General features: G+C 44.2%; 1 long non-coding RNA gene across 1 annotated transcript in view; it reads left to right on the top strand.

The window, feature by feature from the left end:
* The first annotated feature begins 3 nt into the window (after positions 1-3).
* The window catches only part of LOC128136427 (uncharacterized), a 68,718-nt gene continuing 48,843 nt past the window's right edge, over positions 4-19,878 (top strand). The window contains exons 1-2 of the long non-coding RNA XR_008233361.1: positions 4-37; positions 1,909-1,995. This is a non-coding gene — a long non-coding RNA (uncharacterized LOC128136427). The remainder of the gene's footprint in view (positions 38-1,908; positions 1,996-19,878) is intronic.

Here is a 19,878-nt window from a genome sequence, read left to right as displayed (position 1 = left end):
AACTGTCTACCTCAGTGGAAGATTACATCGCTTGCAGGTAAGTCAGAAAACCTGTTTGCCAGATATTTTACAGTGAGATTTTCCTGAAGACAGTGGAGCTGACTCATTTACATCTGAAAAGAACTTAGCCCAGTGTCCTGTCCCATTCCAACTTCTTGTGCACTTCCAGCCTACTGGCTGGTGGGGTGGGGTGAGAAGCAGGAAAGGCCCTGACTCTGTGTAAGCCCTGCTCAGGGGTAACTAAAACATCCCTCTATTATCAACACTGATTTCAGCACAGATCCAAAACATAGCCCCATACAAGCTACTGTGAAGAAATTCAACTCTGTCCCAGCCAAACCCAGTAAATTCTCCACCCCTTATTCCATACCATTTACATCATGTTCAGGTCCCACTCTATCGCAGTACATCCTCATTAACCACTCCTTTCCCCATAAAACGTCTGTGAAATGTCCATAAATATCCATAAAATGTTCATTGGGTTCATTTGGTCTATGACTTTGGGCTTCATCTGTTACGGTATTCACTCAGGATAGAAGAGGTGGTGTGCCTCATGGAGTTACTGGGCACTAAAACCAGCTCAAGTTGGGTCACTGCTGCACTTGCACTGCTTCCTGTGAGGTTTGTCCTTTGTTGGTTCAGGTGGTTTCTGCTGTAGTACTTCCTGTAACATGCAACTCAAATCACGGTTTACAACTATTTAAAGGTATATCCATTGCATTCTCCCCCTGGTCCCTTTGGACTAGGCTGTAAGTTTTAACATTGCAACAAATTCCTCCTCTTGCCTCTAGCTTGACTAGCAGTGAGAGGTTCCTGCTATAACACCTTTGATATATGGTAGCCATAGCAGTGGTGACATACAGCATCATGTAACACTGCCATCATACAATTCAAATCATGGATTATTTTCACCCAGGATTAAATCACCTTCAGGTACACATTGGACTTCCCCATACTTTTGCATTACCCACCAATGGCACCCAGGTCCTTGAGTGAAAACAATCGCACAAATAGATTTACCCTTTCCTGAAGAAGGAGTAACCCAGACTGTTTTTCTCAGCCAGTTGCTTATATGTACTACAGGGATCTTATCTCCTTGCACAGTGCACTGGGGTTTTGCTTGGGCAGGGCCAAGTCAGCTGGCAGATCCTCTAGTGCTAACTAGCCAAATGGCTTCTGCTAAATGTGTATCTCTGTGCTTGAATGTTCCAGCACCCATTGGTCTCAGCATAGTTTTTAGCCGTCCATTGTGTCTGTATGGATTGTCCGGCTCATAGTTCACAAACAAGTTTCACCATGTCTGGTGCACACAGGCGACTCATGGGGGGTTACAAAAGCAACCCAGCCTTGGATTGCCTTGAGGCCCTGTTTCTCTGCAGACAGGACTCATGCAGAGCTGTGTAGATAGCTTAGCCCTGGGTTGTCTGATAAGCCCTAAACTAAACAGGGCGGTGGCTGCGCCATTCAAAGAACCAAAACCCGAATTGAGCCTTGAAATCCCTTAACAAATAGTATGCCCTGAGTCTCAATCCAACCACTTTTCAGTTGCCTGAGGAAGCAAGGTAAAGAAAAGCTGGAGGGTTTCAGCTTCAGTTGCAAACAACAGCCTTGTGTACTCAAACAATCACAGACCAGTGAAAGAAAGAAAGAAAAGGGGAAACTCCACTCAGATATACATAACCCACTCATGCATATATCATATATACATAATCCACTTGGGCACATATAATCCACTCAGATATACAACCCACTCAGGCATATATCATAATCCACTCAGATATACATAACCCACTCAGGCATATATCATAATCCACGCAGGCATAGTCGTACACACCATTCCACCAGTCAGGGGATTAAAACCCTAAGAACAGGGTTGGAAATGAGGCAGTCACTTCTCCAACTATACAGCTGACTTGTGAAGAAGACCCTTCCCCGCCTTGATCAGGACACCAGTCGAGGTAGCTTCCCTGGGATTGAGAGCCCTTACCTGGAGGGGTAAGTGAATATTGTTTATGCTTTAAGTTTGTAAACACGTGTGTGCTCGTGATTGTCTGTAACCACTTGTGGTTGTAATAGTGTACTACTCTTGCTTTTAAAGTTGCAATAGTGCATTCTTCCATTGTATCTGTAAAACCTGCAATAGTGGCATGTTAAGTCTGTAAGTGAAGTTCAAATAAATCATTTGCTTGAACCTTGCAGTTAAGTCTGTAAGTGAAGTTCAAGTCGTTTGCTTGAACCTTGCGGTTAAATCTCCGAGTGAAGTTGAAATTGTTTGCTTGAACCTTGCAGTTAAGCCTCTTTCCACCACAGTATTGTTCAACTTTCCCAGAGGCTGGTGCATGACAGGGGATGTGATACACCTAGTCAACACCATGCTCCTTGGCCCAGGTGTTTATGAGGTTGCTTTGGAAATGAGTCCTGTTGTCCGATTCCCTTCTTTCAGGGATGCCATGTCACACTAAAACTTGCTTTTCAAGGCCCAAGATAGTATTCTGGGCAGTGGCATGGGTCACAGTGTATGTTTCCAACCATCCAGTAGTCACTTCCACCACTGTAAGAACAAGGTTCTTGCCATAGCGGGTTCATGGTAGTGTGATATAATCAATCCGCCAGGCTTCCCCATATTGATATTTCAGCCATTGTCCTCCATACCAAAAAGGCTTTAGCCGCTTGGCTTGATTGATTGTGGCGCATGATTTACATTCATGGATAACCTGTGCAATGGCATCAATGGTCAAGTCCTGTGTATTGGCTTTGTGTGGCAAGGTTTTGGTAGCGGGGGGGGGGTTACAGGGGTGGCTTCTGTAAGAAGATGCTGGAAGCTTCCCCTGTGTTCGAGAGAGCCCATACCAGCCGGCTCTAAGACGGACCCGCCGCCGGCCAAGGCCGAGCCAATCAGCGGTAGTGGTAATGCCTCTGTGATAACACTTTTAAGAAGGAAAAAAAGTTGGGACAGATGGTATTTTCGGCAGCCGGAGAGAGGAGTGAGAACATGTAAGAGAAACAACCCTGCGGACACCAAGGTCAGTGAAGAAGGAGGGGGAGGAGATGCTCCAGGCGCCGGAGCAGAGATTCCCCTGCAGCCCGTGGTGAAGACCATGGTGAGGCAGGCTGTCCCCCTGCAGTCCAGGGAGGTCCACGGTGGAGCAGATATCCACCTGCAGCCCGTGGAGGACCCCACGCCGGAGCAGGTGGGTTCCCGAAGGAGGCTGTGACCCCTTGGGAACCCCGCGCTGGAGCAGGCTCCTGGCAGGACCTGCGGATCTGTGGAGAGAGGAGCCCACGGAGCAGGTTTGCTGGCAGGACTTGTGACCCCGTGGGGGACCCATGCTGGAGCAGTCTGTACCTGAAGGACTGCACACCATGGAAAGGACCCATGCTGGAGCAGTTCGTGAAGAACTGCAGCCCGTGGGAAGGACCCACGTTGGAGAAGTTCGTGGAGGACTGTCTCCCGTGGGTGGGACCCCACGCTGGAGCAGGGGAAGAGTGTGTGATGAGTCCTCCCCCTGAGGAGGATGAAGCGGCAGAAAATAACGTGTGATGAACTGACCGTAAACCCCATCCCCATCCCCCTGTGCCGCTGGGGGGTTGGTAGAGAATCCGGGAGTGAAGTTGTGCCCGGGAAGAAGGGAGGGGTGGAGGGAAGGTGTTCTGAGATTTGGTTTTATTTCTCATTACCCTACTCTGGTTGATTTGTAATAAATTGAGTTAAGTTTCCCCAAACTGAGTCTGTTTTGCCCGTGACAGTAATTGGTGAGTGATCTCTCCTGTCCTTATCTGGACCCACAAGCTCTTTGTTATATTTTCTCTCCCCTGTCCAGCTGAGAAGGAGGGGGAGTGATAGAACGGCTTTGGTGGGCACCTGGCGTTCAGCCAGGGTTAACCCATCACATCCTGCCCTTGATCATGAGCCCATTTGTATGTTGCATCCCTTCCTAGATGTCCTAATGTGTCATTGGCCCACCGAGCTCTAAAATGCTCACCCTTATGTTCCCAGTCCAGATCCACCTGAGCCACTTCAATTCTAGCAGCCTGGTCCACCTGCTCAGTGTTTCGATGTGCTTCAGTGGCACGATTCTTGCATATGTGAGCATCTACATGATGTACTTTTACAACCAGGTTCTCTGCCTGAGCAGCAATATTGTTCCACAATTCAGCAGCCCAGATGGGTTTACCTCTGCTCTGCCAGTTGGTCTTCTTCCATTGCTGTAGCCACACCCACAGGGCATTTGCCACCATCCGTGAGTCAGTATAGAGATAAAGTACTGGCCATTTTTCTTGTTCAGCAATATCTAAAGCAAGCTGGATGGCTTTCACTTCTGCAGACTGACTTGATTCACCTTTTCCTTCAGCAGTTTCTGCAACTTATCATGTAGGACTCCACACATCAGCCTTCCACCTTCGATGTTTTCCCACAATATGACAGGATCCATCTGTAAACAGGGCATATTGCTTTTCATTTTCTGGTAATTTATTATACAGTGGGGCCTCTTCAGCACAAGTCATCTCCTCTGGTGACACTCCGAAGCTTCGGCCTTCTGCCGAGTCCATGATCACTTCCAGAATTCCTGGGTAGTCGGGGTTTCCCTTTCAAGCCTGTTGCATTATCAGTGCAACCTACTTACTCCATGGAGCATCAGTTGCATGATGTGTACAGGGGACCCTCCCTTTGAACATCCAGCCCAGCACAGGCAGTCAAGGTGCCAAAAGGAGCTGTGCTTCAGTACCAACTACTTCTGAAGCAGCTCGAATTCCTTCATATGCTGCTAATATTTCTTTTTCATTTGGAGTGTAGTGGGCTTTAGATCCTCTATATCCCTGGCTCCAAAACCTTAGAGGTTGACCTCAAGTGTCTCCAGGTGCTTTCTCCCAGAGGCTCCATGTGGGGTCATTATCCCTGGCTGCAGTGTAAAGCACGTTTTTCAGATCTTGTCCTGTCCAGGCTGGCCCAAGTGCTACTGCATGAACTATCTCCCATTTAATTTGTTCAAAGGCTTGCTGCTGCTCAGCGCTCCAAAGTCGTTCTTCCAGGTCTCTTGACAGAGAGGGTTTATGATCAGACTATAACCTGGAATATGCATTCTCCAAAAACCCATGACACCTAAGAAAGCTGGTGTTTCTTTTTTGTTAGTTGGTGGAGACATAGCTGTTATTTTATTGATCACATCCATTGGGAGATAACGATGCCCATCTTGCCATTTTATTCATAAAAACTAGATCTCCTGTGCAGGTCCTTTGACCTTACTTTGCTTTATGGCAAAACTAGCTTCAAAAGAATGTGGATTATTCTTCTCCACTTCTGAAACACTTCCTCTGCTGTGTTGCCCCACACAATGATGTCATCAGTACACTGCAGGTGTTCAGGAGCTTCACCCTGTTCCGGTGCAGTCTGTATCAATCCATGACAAATGGTAGGACTGTGTTTCCAGCCCTGGGGCAGTCGATTCCAGGTGTACTGGATACCCCTCCACATGCAAGCAAACTGTGGCCAGCAGTCTGCTGCCAAAGGGATCAAGAAAAATGCATTAGTGATATCAGTGGTTGCATACCATTTGGTGGCCTTTGGCTCCAATTCACATTGGACTTCTAGCATGGCTGGTACTGCAGCACTCAGCAATGGTGTGACTTTGTCCAGGCCATGTTAGTCCACTGTTAGCCTCAACTCTCCGTTAGACTTTTGCACTGGCCATATGGGACTGTTAAAGGGTGAATGAGCCTCACTGATCACTCCTCGGCTCTCCAGTCGCTGTATCAGCTTGTGGATGGGAACCAGGGAGTCTCGATTAGTGTGATATTGTTGCCAGTGTACTGTCATGGTAGCAATTGGCACCTGCTGTTCTTTAACCCACCACAGATGGATCCTCTGAAAGAGCAAGAAAGTCAGACAGCTATTTAATTGTCTCCATACTCATGGCAGCTATACCAAAAGCTCACCAGTACCCTTTTGGGTCCCTGAAGTACTCTTTCCTGAGGTAGTCCATGCCAGGGATACATGGAGGCTCTGGACCAGTCACAATAGGATGCTTTTGCCAGTCATTCCCAGTTTGGTTTACCTCAGCTTCCCACACAGACAGTTCTTGGGATCCTCCCATCGCTCCATAAATACAGATGGATTCTGCCCCTTTGTAATCTGATGGTATTAGAGTACACTGTGCACTGGTGTCCACTAGAGCTTTATACCCCCATGGGGCTGATGTGTCAGGCCATCGAACCCTCACAGTCCAGTAAACCTGGTTGTCCCTTTCCTCTGCCTGGCCAAAGGCAGGGCACCTCTATTCCTGGTTGGAGTCTTCATTACTTGATTTTTGTAACTGCAAAACAGAAGTCCGTTCATCAGGGTCAAAAGTATGATCAGCACTTCTACTCTGCCCAACAGAAACCAGAGCAGTAATCTTCCTGGATGGATGCCTTTTGGTTGTTGTTTTTCTTTGCAGTTCCTGTAGATGAACTTCTAGTCTCCAGATAGGTTCGCCATCCCACTTCCTCATGTCTTCCCCCTGGTCATGCATGAAGAACCACAGGGTTGCACATGGTTTGTGCCACTGGTACCCTCTCCCTTGAACAGAAAAAGGCTGACTCTTAATAGCTGAGACATTGTTTGGAGTGGGTGAGGAAGACCTATACTTCTTGAATTGCTGCGATAATTTTTGGGTCAGTTCCTTCACAGCCAACACACAGGGAAGAAGTAAGATTATCTTTGTATTCTGGGAGTTGTCTGGCCAATCCATCCGTAGTTGGTGCCTCCATGTCTGTCCAGCTCATCATTGCCAGGGTGCTGGAGTATGACATCAATGCACTTTGTATAAACTTTCCCCACATGGACTTCATGCACTGAATTTCATCTGGGTCTTTGGATGCTTGGTCGTTGTGCAGGTTGTTACAGATGACCTCCACCACGGCTAATTCCCTCAGATACTGGATACCTCCTTCAGTGGTCATCCATTTACTTTGGGAATTTGCAAGTTCTTCCTTGAAGGAATACTTGTCCTTCACACTTGACAGGAGTCGCTGCCAAAGACTGAGGACTCCTGCCCTTTTTCTAATCCCTTTGTCAATGGCCTTATCCTTAGCAAGGGATCCCAGCTGCTGGGGGATCCTCTAATCCCATCCTCTAATTCCTGACTATTGGCTCCAATATTCCAGCATTGGAGTAACAAGCTGAGAATTTTCTTGCCTTGTTGACAGCTAAAATCTTTTTGCATATCTCGCAGCTCACTGAGGGATAGGGATCAGGTGGTTTCTGTCTCATTTATGATCTCCATTTCTTCGTCCTCCTGTTCTTCTGACTGCTTTGCTGCAGAATGGGCTGTCTTTTCTGATTTGTTCTCCTGCTCCCTCTTAAGAGAAGCTTCTTCATCCCTTAGTAAACGAGCTGACTTCCACTTCCATTGTTTCTTTTTAATTATAGGGGTGACTGATATAGTCTCTGGTTTAGCCATAGTGTCTGTTGGTATGTTTTCAGATCCAGGGACCCTTTCTTCTCCTTGAGGGTGCTGCATAATATCAAGGAGTGTTTGGTAGGTGCTGGCCAGGCCCCAGCACAGTGCAGTAAGTTGTGCCACTTTGGAATAGCCAGAGCATTTTTTTTTAAACATTCTACCACTTCATCAGGATCATGCACTTGTTTGGGAGTGAAGTTCCAGACCATTGGAGGTGAGAAAGTTTTCTAGATACCTGCCCATATTCTCCCACATGCCTTGCCACCCATGACCACGCTGCCACAGGGCCTGGGTCATATTTCTAAATAGCTTGTTAACCTTAGAAAAAGCTGAAACAATATTCCTAAGAACTACCAATAGAAGAATTTTAACTACCCAAGGATGTTCAAGATACTGAAAAGCTTTTGTAACGAGGTAGAAAACAACAGAGAAGAAGGTGGTGAAGGTGCCATTCTGTATTTCCTCCACAAGAAACCTCTCAGAGGAAGAAGAGTAAGTGTTAATTGTCTTTATGGGACAGTACCTGAAGTACAATAATGGCTTCAACACAGAGTTCAAACACCGGATTAAGCCCAAGTCCAGTGTTTTAATAATAAATCTCCAGGCAAAACATCACTAAGTACTACAGACCACAGCAAACTACAAAAGCCAATGCCAATCTTCAACATGCACAGCAAAAAAAAGAGCATTGCACAGATCAGATAAACTAGCATCAAGAACAGATGAATCAATATCGTGACCTGCAACTGTTAACATATATAAATCCCTTCTAATACACTCTGGTCAAACCTATTATTATCTCAAACCCTTCAAGTCCCATGCTGGGCTCCAAAAAGGACTGTTGTGGTTTAACCCCCACTGGCAACTAAGCACCACATGGCTGCTCACTCATTCCCCCCCCATGGTGGGATGGGGGAGAGAATCAGAAGGGTAAAAGTGAGAAAACTCATGGGTTGAGATAAAAACAGTTTAATAATTAAAAAGAAATAATAATAATAATAGGAAGAAGAAGAAGAAGTAGAAGAAGAAGAGTAAGGAAAAGAGGGAAAAAATAACAGAGAAAAATAAAACGCAAGAAAAGACAAGTAATGCAAATGAAAACAATTGCTCACCACCAAGTGACAGATGCCCAGCCAGTCCCCGAGCAGTGCCCTTCCCCCTAGTTTTATTGCTGAGCATGACATCATATAGACTGGAATATCCCTTTGGTCAGTTGGGGTCAGCTGTCCTGGCTATGCCCCCTCCCAACTTCTTGTGCACTTCCAGCCTACTGGCTGGTGGGGTGGTGTGAGAAGCAGAAAAGGCCTTGACTCTGTGTAAGCACTGCTCAGCAGTAACTAAAGCATCCCTCTGTTATCAGCACTGTTTTCAGAACAAATCCAAAACATAGTCCCATACAAGCTACTGTGAAGAAAATTAACTCTATCTCAGCCAAAACCAGTACACCCAGTCAAAATCCTGGATCTTCTCAACTTTTTGTTGAGGTGTTCAAATATGGATTTATTAGTGGAGAGCAATCTAATGAAAATCTCCAGGTGTTAAAAATGAAGTGATTTAGAACGAGCCAGAGAAGGTATACTGTATAAGGCAGAGGAGGCCTTATGTCAATTATATCTTTACATCTGGGAGCCTACTGGGGAAATGCATGCAAACCCTACCATAAGCTGCACCTTGACACGGAGGGAGAGCGGGACAAACGCCTGCATTTCTTAGAAGCTAAAAAACCACCGCTGGCCGCAAACCCCATACATTTCAGCTTCATTTCTGCTCACTAGATGGCAGCAGATTCAAAAGAATTGCTGAAAAACTACAGCTCAACCTGCCCATGAAAGTAGAAGTTAAAGACATGCTTATGCAGCGAAATAAAGGTGTGATAATAAAATGTGATTAAAAATTTAGCTAGTCTGGGTAAGGACAACAGGGAGCAGGAAATGGCAGCACAGGCTTCAGCCTGGTCTGGCAAGCAGAGTCTTCTGCCACAGTTTCCATACAACTTGTGCTTTGCCTGCCCTCCCTGGCTGGGGTTTCTGCCATTCCCCAGGCTCACTAGATTAAAGCTAGCATGCCTGTGCCTCCCTGTGCCACATCCAAGCACTCATTCTCTGTGTCAATAGCATATACGAGAATATTTTAGAATAAGTTCCCACTCTGTGAGACTTTCCTATTCTAACATACTTTCACCTGAATACTGTCTTTGCCCTGAAGCACAGAGGCTGTGAAAGAGAGGCAAGTGAAATATATTTAGCTAACCATCATAATTATCTTGAAAAGCTCTAAATGACCACTGTATCTGATCTTTTCTTGTGAATGGATTCAGTTGCCTCAGATTTACAACATGCCTATACCTGTTATAAAATTGATAACTTGAGAAATAAAGGGCCTGGGGAAAAATTTCATAAATGGAAAGGGTGACACCTTCTGGTGGCATAGGTGGAGCTAGAAGAGATGTCTGTCCAGGGATGTGGATCTGTAAACTTCATTCCAGTTCCTGAAGGTTTGTCAGTACCATTGTCACAGAATGGCTGAGGTTGGAAGGGACCTCTTGGGATCACCCAGTCTACCCACCTCTCTCAAGCAGGGTCACCTGGACCAAGGTATCTAGGACCAAGTCCAGTTAGGTTTTGAGTATCTCAAAGGATGGAGATGCTGCAGCCTCTCTGGGCAAACTGTGCCAGACCTTGACCACCTCCACAGTAAAAAAATGTTTTATTGTGATCAGATGTAATTTAATATGTTTTAATTTGTGCTCACTGTCACTTGTCCTGTCAGTGGGCACCACTGAAAGGAGCCTGGCTCTGTCTTCTCTACACTCTCCCATCAGGTATTTTTACACACTGATAAGATCTCCTTGAGCCTTCTCTTCTCCAGCTGAACAGTCCCAGCTCTCTCACCCTCTTCTTTCTATGAAAGATGCTGCCTGCATTCCCTTCATCATCTTTGTGGCCCTTCATCGGACTTGCTCCAGTATGCCCGCTTCTTTTTTGTTTTGGGGAGCTCAGAACTGGGCCTAACACTAAAGGTATACCTCATTAGTGCTGAGTAGAGGGGAAGGATCACCTCCCTCGACCTGCTGGCAATGTTCTTCCCAGGAAGCTCTTGACCTTCTTTGCTGCAAGAGCGCGTTGTTGGCTCATGGTCAGTTTGGTGTGTGCCAGACCCCCAGGCCCTTCTCTGCAGAGCTGCCTGTCAGCCGGTTCAGCACCCAGCATGTACTTGTGCCTGGAGTTGCTTCTCCCCAGGGGTAGGACTTTGCACTTCCATTTGTTGAACTTCATGAGGTTCTTCTGGGCCAATTTCTCCAGCCTGTCCAGGACCCTCTGGCATATCAGCCTCTCCTCCCAGTTTTGTACTGTCTGCAGACTTGGTGAGCGTGTACCAGTGTACAGGTCATTCGTGACAATGTTGAACAGTAGTGGCCCCAATATCAACCCTCAGGGCACACCACTAGGAACTGGCCTCCAACAGGACTTTGTGCCACTGGTCACAAGCCAAAAGCTATAAGGTGAGAGACAGCCACGCAGGCAAATCCTCCTAGCAGAAGCTTACGTGGCAAACCTGTGGTGCAATGTAAATGGCAAAGTGGTTCACGTGCTGGTACAGCCTGCAGTCATTCCCCCCAGGAACTAAGTGATACTGGCAAGGGGACTTTCTGATCTGTAGGACTGTGTCTACAACAAGGCTTTTGCTGGCATAAGCAGAATGTGTGATTTTTCCATGGCACTGTGAAGTGTAAACCAGGCTTAATGTGTGAAGCGGTAATGAAGCCTGGTTGTGACGACGTCTCATGGCAGACATTCCAGGATATGTGCTCACCCCATAAAACAGATGTCTTCTACTCTCAGAGCAACCAGGGGATTTTGACAAGATTGCTGATGTTACGGAAAATATTAAGCGATAATCCCTTCCATCAACATAATTCCCGGTTCCTCAGCTAGCTAAAAATGTTGTAAGTCTTTTATTAGTGGATAGTTTTACAACACCCATATGTTTTTTAGTTCCCAGGTTAACGGATTTTTTGAACATTATAATAAATTACAGGTACAGAACATGACAAGTTGCTCATTTCTTGTTGTAAAAAGTATATATATAGTATTGACTTCCCTAATTTACTGTTTATAAGAAGCATTACTTTGTAAAAATAATAAATACTTTCATTAAATACAGCCTACATACATGCAGGTAGATGTACATATATGTGTACATATGTGAATGTGTAAATATGAGGGGGTCACATACTCACTTCATTTGAACTGATGTAGTTCTATTGAGCTTAATGATAGAAAATAACTAAAATTCAGGAAACAGCATGGACCAAAGGTCGTCTTACAGCAAGATTTTCTCAAGATGACTGCCTATAACAACAGGGCTAAAAATTCAAAGTTGTGCACTCTGTGTAGTCAGAAGTACTGATCTTCCTCCACTTCAGTTTCTCCTGCATTCAGTGGTGGTGCTTAGTATCTCTAAAAATCAGGCTGGCTATGATGTAAGACGTGCTTGTTATCTTTAGGTATTTAAATTGAAAATGTTTGCTTATGTTTTAAAGTAAACTCGTTATGGCTGTGCTTTGGTACTATGGGTTGTTGTAAGTAAGAAGCTACAGGCAGATGAAGAGGAATGAGGCTTTGTAATATTGTTCATTTTGGGGAGAGTTTCCCATGTTTTTTCCTCCAAACACCATTTTTGGAGCACTAAAAATCTACAGTTACACAGCAGGACAAGACCCAGAAAATTATTCAGCTCTGAACAGTATAGGTGAACAGAGCTGTTCTGGAAGTGGTCCCCACGGGCTCATGGGAGGACCTGCGCTTTGTCCTGTGGCACCAGCCCCTGTGGCGGGAGAAGCATGTCCTTTGTGCCCCTGTAGCTGTAGCTCCTGTCTCTGGCTGCTCTGGATAAGCGGGGAAGGACAGGCTTTCTGGGGCAAGTGTGTTGGAGGTCAGATGCTGGATGCCATGTTTGTGCCTGAGGGGCATGTGGAGGGTTTTCAGGTGTTCATTGGGAACAAGCACTGCCTCTCTGCCGAGGCTGTTGGATGCCTGAAAATCTAATGTAAATATCCAAAGTCCCCAAAATCTCCCCAGAAAAGATTTCAGGCTGGAAGAGAGGACATAGCTGAGGAAGTCAAAGAACAGCTCTGGAAGTAACAAAAAGGAATAAAGGGAACTCCCGAATAAGGTAAATTTTTTGGACTAGTTTTACCTTGCAAGTCCACGTATTCTTAAGAGGGCAGCTGACATGAGGAAATGTGGGTTTAGCTCCTGTCAGCTTTAACTACACAGTGCTGGCATTCAGGGAATTGTTAGCATCATTATGGGGTGGTTTTCCAAACAGTGGAGACACATTATCTCTGTGTGGAAAAGGTCTGCCTTCCTCCTAAAGGAAGCAGGACAACAATTATTCATAAAAGACAAACAAATACTACTGTGTTTTTTGTATTCCTATCAAAATGTACAGAACATCCAGTGTTAGAAACATGTTGTAGTATCTTTTCACATGCATCAAGTTATTTGTATTTAGGCAAGTTTAAAAAGCCCCTTGCGTATATGAGGAATGTAGGAAGATGTAAATATTTCTGAAATGGGGAAACTAAGAAAGCGCACAGTCTTAAGCCAAAAGCTTTAAGATTGTCTTTCTGATGTTGGATCATTAGATATGTGGATTAGAAGATTATTTGGAAAGAAACCATGAAGTTTTGCCTGGACATATTGATATATATTGTTATTTACAGTTTCCAAGAAAGTCTGTAGGCAGTTTGGTTGCAAAAATCAGAGATTACACACAACACTGCCGGTTTGTTTGATAAATGTACTAGTACATTTGCCCTTTGGAGCAAACCAGTTCTGCCTTTAACAGGTCATTTGTGACAAGTAATAGTGAGTGAACATCATAAATAAACTCAGAGTGGTTTAAGGCCTCTCTGTAGCATAGGCAAAATTGAATTTTGCTTCCCTATGGGTGAGAGCAAGATAGCTCTTTGGGGCAGAAAAGTGTGGTTTTGTGGTAGGGGTAGAGCTGGTGCTGGGGAGAAGGATGCACGTAGGGGAAGGAAATTGGGAGGGATCAGTTGGAGGCAGGAGAAGGGGGCTCAGAGGAGTTCCTGGCAGTTTCAGGGAGCTGTTGGCAGGGGAAGGAGGGACTTCTTGCAGAGGGAAGGAGGGAAATGCAGAGTTGCATTTCAGGAAAATTTTTTAAGGAACATGGCCAAAGGTGCACAGAGTTATGTGTGGGAGAGGTAAGAGATCTCTGAGGCCCTGTGATGACAGGCACTCAAGCAGTAGGAAGGACGTGAAGTTGTCACACTCTAGTTCGCAAAGGTGAGTGTGGTCGCAGCCAGTGTGGGCAACTGGGTGATGGTGAAGGCAGGGCTGCAACAAGTAGCCTTTTTGTCTGGGGTGAGCCTCCCTCATTAGCACACACTCCTCCAAACCCACACATTGCTGTTCTTTATGGCTTCAGATGTTACACTGGTCTCTTTGCACAGCTGTTGCTTCATATCTCTTTGCCCATTTCATGCCTGCTGAGGATCTGTAGTAGTAATGGCAGCAGCTGCAGGGAGGAGACAACACTGCTTAGGCTCCTCTGAAACACCTTGCCCATAGGATCTGATGGTGCACGCCTGCCTTGTGTCAGCTCTTGGTGCTTGGATGGAGGCAGGTACCAGAAGGAGTTGTTGCTTTGGCCAGGGCCACCCATTTTTAAGGATATTTTCTCACTCCTTCATCTTCCTCTTGTCTTCCCCAAATTTGCAATGTCAAGCTACTGCCTACTTGTCTGAAGTTGTTTCTGAGGTTGTTAGCTTGTAAACAGGCTGGAGCTCAGAGAGAGTGGATAAGGTTATTTACCATATTTCAATCATTAACAAGACTCCCCTCAAAACTAAATTTACATTGCCTCAAACAAACTTTGCTTTGTAGTAATTCCAAAGGCTATTTAAGAAGAAGCGTGTCTTCAAAATCTTGAATATACAAATATACAACATACAAATTTTGAATATATGAAAACTTGAGTATACATTTATTCAAAACCTTGAATATACAGTCTTGGATATATATCTAGAAGTTATGTGAAACCTGATACCCTTCTTGCACACTGGATTGTAATCTGCAGTAGTTTCATTATATTTATGAAATACTGTGGAATAAAGTATGTTTCAACACAAAAATGGAGTAATGCTATTTGGCTCTATGTATTATTTCCCTGGAATTTCAATAGTTGTATTAATAATGAGAAATGGGCTTGGATCAGCTCTCACGCAGATTACCAGCATCTTCGTCCTTCCTTTGTCTGTGCCAGATCTGGCTCTGTCTCTGGGAACATGCGTGTCTCCCCGCGTGTTGGTGTGTTTGGGATCATGCAAGTGTGTATGTTGATGATGGCAGCTTGTTGCTGCCAGACCACGAGAGGGACCCAAAGACACGCATTGCTTTCTAGTAGCCCCTGTGAACTCGAAGGATTGTTAGCTTCCAACTCGGGTTTTCAGAAAGTAGCTTATTTTCCTCTAGTTTTAGTTTTCGGGAGTTTTACGACGACTGACCTATAAGCTTTCTGAGGGAAAGTCTGAGAAAGGCTCTTACAAAAAAAGGCTGCTTTAGATAACAGATGGTTTTAAACAACTTTGTCATGGCTGCCTAGTGCACCGAGAAAGGCTGCGTGGCATCTAGATTGATAGTCATAAATCATATGAAGACATTAAGAGCAAGGCATCTACACTCATGTATTATACTGTGTGTGCATACAAGATAAATATTAAAGAAAATTAGCATCTGGAATTTTCCCTTTATTTGTATTTTTGAACATGTAGCCAAGCAGACAACTGCTGATGTGATGAGACAGTTCCATAAATTAGAGGAAAACCTTATTAAAGTTGCTCCATAAATATAATAAATTGGAGACACTCTGTATTATGCAGCTTTGCTGCTGCAGTAACTCACTGTTCCTCCAACAGTTGTGCTGTCTCTAAAGTGTACACTGCATGTGCAACCAGGGCACCTCTTCTGCGGCAGTGAAAGACATCTTTGATATGGGCTGGTTTGATCTGGAAAGAGCAGGACTACCTGGATTTAGGCTGCCTCAGTGTCCTCATTAAGTAGTTTTGAGAAATGTCTTCCTTAGCAAAGAGATCTCAGATACTTTCTCATTTGGGACTTCTACCCTTCCCTCTATATTACACTGTGGTCAAGAGACACAGGGTTATATCCATAGGGCTGACTCCTGGTGCCCATATATACTGCTTTAGCCAATGTAAATAGACGTGTTTTTCTGTTTACAAGAGTAATTTCCACTGCGGTGGGGGGAGGATGACTAGGGATTATTTTACTGCAGTGACAGCTCCTTATTCTTCAATGGAAAATCTAATGCTAGTGAGTAGTGATGTGGTAATTTAGCATCATTGCCAATGACAGAATACTGTAATACCGTTCTGCATCTGGGTAGCACCCTCAGTCTGAGATCAACTTGAATGACTATCATTAACAAACCCACCTGATGTGTTCTTGGAGGACGTAATACAGTGTTATCCATGATTTACTGTTAGGGCAGGTGGGCCCAGGGAGTGATTTCCTTGAGGTAAGGGAGTGAGTCAAGAGCAGGACTGAGACAAGTCCCCTTCTTGGCCAGGGAGGAGAGGAGGTGGTCTTCTCCACAGACTTGCTCTTCTTCTGCTGTCACCCTCCAAGTCACCTCCCCAGGCTGAAAGGTGCTACAAAGTCACATACATGCTTCAGATATGCATCCACTGTGGAGCTACTGCAGGGACTTTTCTCTGTCCTGTACTCAGGGCACGCCATGCTGAATTCAGCCCAATGCGAGAAGGCTGTGAGAAGTCAATTCATATTTTCACCTCTGTGCTGTACACAGGGAATATACAGTATAAAGTGCAACGATAGACTGACATTAAAGACGGTTCCCTTCCTCTCTGCTTTTTCTGGCAGCAGCTGAACATGCACTGACAACACACCTTCCATTACTAATATTTTGAAACCTAGAGCAGGAGAGTGCCTCAAACCACAGCCTTATAACGTAATGAAGAATACACACAGCTGCAGTAACAACCACATAATTATTTAATTAGTTTTTGACAGCTTCAAATTGCACAGGCAAAGGAATGCATGAACCGCACATGGAAACCTGCCAGCAAAGGTTTTACACGTACACAGATGGTTTTAGCTATTGTAAGCGCAAAGCCAGGTTGCTGTACTTTTACTGCAAAACCTAATAGCACATCATGCACTGCAGAAGTTATATCAAGGGAATAAAAACGGCATATGTAATTATTTCTTCTCCTTTATGTCATAGTGTTGTTTTATTGTGTTTAACTTCCCATAACTGAGCCCTGTGAGACCAAAGATGGGACTATTTTAGCACTAATTTAAGTAATCTGTAAAGTAACAGCTTCTTTGGGCTTTTGTAATAAGCAATTATAATACCACTAATTAACATTATATATCACTTTCTATTTTAAGGTCCTCTTATGGATATGAATTAATTAACACCTCTGTTGGGAAGTTGAGTATTGGTATTTTTATTTTGAAAAAAAGAAGACTGAATCTCAGAGAAGTGTAATAATTTGCCAGAGGCCACAGTGTGATTCAGGGACAAAAGAGACATCGAGTTAAGGATTTCCTCAGTTTTCATTTGACTCTATGGAGAGCTAGAGCAAGAAATTTCAATATAGAATTGAAGGAGAAATAATTGCCTGCCACAAAACAGATGAGGAGGGCACTAGCATTAGTAGCAATCTGTCTTTGGAAAATAGATTATTCCAAAGGGGAAGATAATAATTTAGAAGTGAAGCGAAGCCTAATGTACTGTAAATATTTGCTCTTCTGCTGCTGCAAAGCCAACACCCATCTCCCAAGTCACTCCAAAGTGTTTATGATTTCCATGTGTAGTGAGCTCCATGATTTTATATTAGAGGGGAAGTGATTTCTCCTGAGTGCACCTAATTAAGTCTAACAGTTAAAATAAAACATGAATTAATTCAAAACTTCACTCCGCGCTCTAAATGAACGCAAACGTTGTCTGAGGTTTAAAAAGTTAAGTCCCCCTTTTTTCCACACAATTGTAGTTTTCATATTTTCCAGCCTTCGCTTTTTACGGTTCTGGCTGGGATAGGAAATGCTAAAAGCCCACAAGAAAAGGCTATTCCCATAGAGCTGTGTAAGATATTCACAGCAAAAACCTAAACCATGTGGAACACATGTGGTTTCAAGTTTCACAAGAAAGTCAAAACCCAGACTCTTGTTTGTTGAAGTTTGTAACATGGTTTGAACGAAACTGGGCCCATTTTCAAGCAAATCTGGTCAGATTCCTGGTTTTGAGTTGAAACCATCCAACATTTGCAGTTTGGCAAGTTCTGAGAAGAAGTCTTGGGGCCTCATCTTGCTGATGATTTGAGGAGGACTTGCTGTGGATGGGTGGAGGGGACGGCAAGGCTGTGGTGCCCAGCTGGTGGGATGGGGGCAAGACCATCGGCTGAAGCTTGGGGGCTGTGAAAACAAGCACAGCATTGCTGGGTCTCCTGATGTAGAGGACTGCAGTCAAGAACAGTTGTGTGAAAGTCATGTGGCTCACATCCAGTGCGGGAGATCCTGGAGAGCTCCAGCACACCCCTCAGAGGGCACCTTGCTACGCCTTTCCATGTACTCCCAGCACAAGCCTGAGAATAAAGGTTAGGAGACCCCAAATACTTCAGGACTGTATCCACCACTACATTGCATTTTGTAGGATTTATGTGGATATCATTGCAGCCACAGGGAAAACACAACTTTATTTTACTTGCAGAGATCTCTCTGACTAAGGAAATGAAAGACTATGAAGAAATACTTAGCACCTGTGATGAAGCCATGCACATAAAAGTTTTTGAAAAAGCTAATTCCAGTTAAGAATATTTGCTTCACTGTCCTTCAATAACACACTGGAAATTAGCATCAAGAGGTACACACTTTTTAAAGAAAAAATGTATATAGGAAAGAGTCACTTGCTGATGCTGCAACCTCAGTCTCTAGAGATGCTATCAAAGTAAGAATTATGAGCTAAATTCTAGTATTGTAAGGATGGATACCAGAGAAGAATTTTTTCTTGTCTATTCCTAGAAACATCTTTAACTAAGCTACTAATACTACTGTAAATTATTGAAACTGAAAGGTTTTAAAATCAACCTTACCTTTAACTTTCTCTGCTGCTAATTGCTTTTAAAATTTCTGTCACTGCAAGCACTGAAAATAGGTTAGAAAATTCACAGTCAAGGTTTTAATAATATGACTACAACGGACTATTCCCTTTATGGACAAGTTTATTTCTTGAGCTCATACACATAGATACTAATACATTCTCCCACATATATTTCTATTTTAGGGAATATTTAACTGAGAAAATAAAAGCTGTTTTTTTCTGAGGCCAAAATTTAAGCAAAGAACAGAGCAGGTGCTTTCTGAGTACATGGAAAAACAACATATGTCTGTGTATAAATTAAGACCTCCTCATCAGACTAATGAATACTGAGTATAGTTTCCCTGTTTTCTCTACCGGTATTTTGTATGTGCAGTTCTGTGATTTCAGCACAGTAAGGGCAATATTTATGCTTACAAATTAAATATAGCTCATTACAGCTCCAGTTCTTCCATCCGCACTCACTTTGATTAAGCATAGGTCAGTCCTGTGCCTGATAATTATTTATTACCCTGTCACTACTTCTTTTTTTTTTTTTTTCCCAGATGCCTGTGTTTTGGATTTAGATGACATGATAAAGTACCTTTTGCTAACAAATCTTTTAATACAGCATAATTCTGCTCTGAATCTCAACAAATGTCCACAGTGTGCAACTTTCATTATTCACTCCTGCTGTTGTTCCTCTTAATAAAAATTCTAAAGGAAGCAGACACCATCATCCACCAACCTGCTTCCCCAGGATGCCGTCTGACCATACATTCATCTTGTCCAGAACTAGCTGAAAATCTCCCATGTGACTGGGTTTTCACCACTTCCCTAAGTGACAAACAAATGCCTTTGTGGTTTCTGTCATGATGCTGTTCTCTTGTTCAAAAAGAACTTGTGGGAAACACCCCCAAACCAGCCTTGTTTTCTTTTAACACCATCCTTTTCCCTGGTGCCTTCAAGAAGCAGGCAGCCATTGAGTTTTGGGGATGCTGAGAGCACTAGCAAGTTATTGCTGCCCTGCACTCACGGTCTGTCTGCATCTACTTCTAACGTCTTTCCTTGGTTGCAAGCTCTTTTGGGCAGAGGTTGCTTGGGCAACGATGTCCCCACTGCAACAAGCTGTGAAGGAGCATCTACCACCTCATGGAAGTCCACTCCAATATCTCCCTTGTCTTCACACTGCCCTGGCGCATGGGGCAGGTTCTGTACTGGGCACACATCTGGTTATGCCATCCCTTAGCAGGTGATCACAGCTACAACAAGGGCACAGACACAAAGTGCT

This window comes from Harpia harpyja, chromosome Z (genome assembly GCF_026419915.1).
Source record: "Harpia harpyja isolate bHarHar1 chromosome Z, bHarHar1 primary haplotype, whole genome shotgun sequence".
Lineage (NCBI taxonomy): Eukaryota > Metazoa > Chordata > Aves > Accipitriformes > Accipitridae > Harpia > Harpia harpyja.
The sequence above is the reverse complement of the archived record's forward strand: the minus strand, read 5'-3'. Positions and strand labels throughout refer to the sequence as shown.